We start from the raw sequence: 3501 nt of genomic DNA, 5'->3' as shown, positions 1-3501 counted from the left end.
CTTTATAGTTATCGTCCTTGGTGTGAACGGGCCTTTACTCTTTTAAACATTTGATGTATTTCATAAAAATTATATGGCCTGTCTAGTTATGGATTTACCTCACATGACAATGACAATGTAGGAATATGTCATTTTTTAGAATGTATAATTAATATGAATTGGTTTTTGATGAGCTAAACTTAAAAACTCTAAGGCTGATGATACACGGGGCAACTCTTTGAGCAATGTTGCGGGACAACTTTGGTTAGTTTCCATCATCGGGCAACCAGGTGAGACACAGGGTCCACGACCAATCTAAAGTATCCAGATAGAAATTTGTTACCCATTCTCAGTGGGAAAGTGCCCAAGAAACATTGCTCAAAAAAAGTTGCCCCATCTATCATCAGCATTAAACCATTGAACGTAGGGGGGGGGGATTATTAGGCAATTATTTCAAATTAATTCTAGCAGAGCGCTTACCGTTATATCTTTTTTCAGCAACTATTGTATTTGATGTTAATTTCATTATAGAGATTATTTGAAATAATTCAACTGAAGTGATTGACATATTAAAGGTTTGTGTTTTGATAAGGTTAGAAAAATTCTAATCAGTTCAAATATTGATCCTTATCTATCTATATATATATATATTTATATATATATATATACTGTATATATATATGGTCACAATTTTTTTAAGGTCCAATTCATCGAGTTCCCAACTCAAAAATATGAATTTCATATTTAAACACAAATTACTCCATCTATTTAGGTATCAGATTTTATGTTATAAGTAAAGCCTTGGTTTGGGCTGCTTGTTTAACAGACCTCATTATCAGACATAACTATTCATATAGTAATACATGTGTATATAATAATACAGACTTAACTTGATGAGGGCGATGTCGTTGTGGTAGGTCTCAGCCATGTAGTTCTTGTGAATCAGAATCTCGTCTAAGTCGTGCGTGACCTCATGACCCTCGTTGGCCAGCGTGTCGAACTCACCTGACAGGAAGACAAACAGGAGTGAGATCTGTTTAACATCTCTATAGTTTCTCACAGATGGACACTCTCCGTGATGTTTCTCCTGAGAGTAATCTCACGCGTGTCTCCTCTAGAGTTTAGGAAGAGATCTCAACCAGTGTTGGGGAAAGTTACTTATAAAACGGATAGTTCCGGTCCTTGATTCTGACTGGCTGAGCCACGTTCGAAGCTGTTGTAAATTACTTTAGAAAAAGTAACATACACCTTTGTTTACATTTGTGTGTTGCTCGGCAACCACTTTGTTGGAACCACAACTGATTCTGAGGAGCTACATTGTTTGGTGGAAGAATACGGTTTTTATTAATATCATTACACTTTATTTGCTCTGTTTTATTTTGTGAAACCTTACTACGTATATGGAATAACCGTTTTATGAAAGCAGTAAGCTCCTTGAAGCTGAGGTTTACAGTGAATTTATAATAGCTATAACTCAGCTTCGCGTCATACCTAACAACGCCCTTTTGCTGTTATAAATTCACTGTAAACCACGACTTCACTGGGCTTATTGCTTTATTTTAAAAGTAATGCATTACAATATTGTGTTACTCCCTTAAATAGTAACTAATTCTGTTATTTAGTTACTTTTTATGGAAAGTGATGTGTTATGTTACTTTTAAGTTACTTTTTAAATCTGGGCAGGGCTTACTTGTTTGTTTTTAATATAAAAAAATTTTAAAAGTGTAAAAGCCCTTTCACAACAAAAGTCAAGTCAAGTCAAGTCACCTTTATTTATATAGCGCTTTTAACAATACAGATTGTGACAAAGCAACTGAACAGCATTAATTAGGAAAATAGTGTCAATAATGCAAAATGACAATAGTAAACACTCATTTTTCAGTTAAAGACAGTTCATCATTGAATTCAGTGATGTCAACATCCAGCTCAGTTCAGTTTAAATAATATCTTTGCAATCATGCCAACGATAACGCTGGAAATGAAGTGTCCCCAACTAAGCAAGCCAGAGGCGACAGTGGCAAGGAACCAAAACTCCATCGGTGACAGAATGGAGAAAAAACCTTGGGAGAAACCCGGCTCAGTCGGGGGGCCAGTTCTCCTCTGACCAGACGAACCAGCAGAACGGAAAAATCAATATAAGACGTAATAAAACAGACGATGAATAATATTAACAGCAATTATTATATGATGCAATCAAACTTATAGCAAAATGTGGTAGTTCTGTATGTTGTTTCAGGGTTGGGATCATCTGAGGTCCTCTGAGGGGTTGCATCATCTCTTCTCAGGTGTTCTGGATCCAGACTGAAGCTTGTGTAAATCCTATAGTTACGGCAAAAACAGAGAAACAAATAGAGACATAATTAGCGTAGCTGCTGTTCTAACCAAGCAGAATTGATTTGTTTAACCCAAGCTAAAGAATAATAATGTACATTTGATCAGATATAACTGCAGTACAAGATTATGAGATGCATTATTTGAATGCTTGGCCAAAGAGATGTGTCTTTAATCTAGATTTAAACAGAGAGAGTGTGTCTGAACCCCGAACGGTATCAGGAAGGCTATTCCAGAGTTTGGGAGCCAAAAAGTGAAATGAATACGCCTCAGTCTGAAGGATTCACGTCTGTACAGTAGAGGGCACAGCTCAAACAAATCACATGAAGAATATGATGCAGCAGTTCAAGTTCAACACTATTCAGCAAAAATTAAACAAATGTGTCATTTTTGCTTAGTATGGTTGACTTGGATACATAGCCAGTGTCATGGCTTTAGGTCAGTCAGTTCTCATAAAAGCCTGTTTGATAGAACAAGCCCACTTCCAGTCTTTAGTCATTGACCTGTTTGTTGCTGCCCAGTAATTCTTGAGACGTGGGACAAAACAGGTCCAGCAGGGGTAACTGCTATTAGCTTTAAAAATAAAAATATTTTCAATTTTAAATGTCATGAGGGATTAATAATAGAATGTATTTAACACAATTATCACCTTCAATTTAATGTTCTCATTATTATACCAAATCTGTGTTTCTTAATGTCCTCTCACTACATCTAAAACAGTGTGTCCACAGAGAAGGGTTCAATCATTCATAAGCAATAAAATGAATAAACATGTTTTTTAATGATGAAAAAGAGCTTGTTTTATCAAAAGCAACACTTAATAATATCTCCTATCAAAGCAAGGTTGTTTTTTAATGACACATGCATGTTTAATACGATTTTAAAGTTGCGTCCCCACTTTTTGTCAACACCATCAGACATTCAATAAAATGTAATAAAATCAGGGAATATCAGGGGCAGCTGTCACTCTAAAGGACCCCCTCGCCACAGTTCACCTCTGCAGAGTACATCAGTGTCAGACAGGCTCTGCTAAGTTAGTTTTAGAATATTTTAAATCCTAATGTTAATATTTCCTGTGTCACAGCCATGATATGTCAACACCATCTTCCAATTTCTGAGGAAATTATTTGAAATATTTAGATAATTGTATTCTCCTGAAGCAGGTTCCATTAGCATCTAGCATCAACAGAA

Source organism: Sinocyclocheilus grahami, unplaced genomic scaffold, assembly GCF_001515645.1.
Source record: "Sinocyclocheilus grahami isolate Dianchi unplaced genomic scaffold, SAMN03320097.WGS_v1.1 scaffold1321.1, whole genome shotgun sequence".
Classification (NCBI taxonomy): Eukaryota; Metazoa; Chordata; class Actinopteri; order Cypriniformes; family Cyprinidae; genus Sinocyclocheilus; species Sinocyclocheilus grahami.
Note: the sequence above shows the minus strand (reverse complement) of the source record.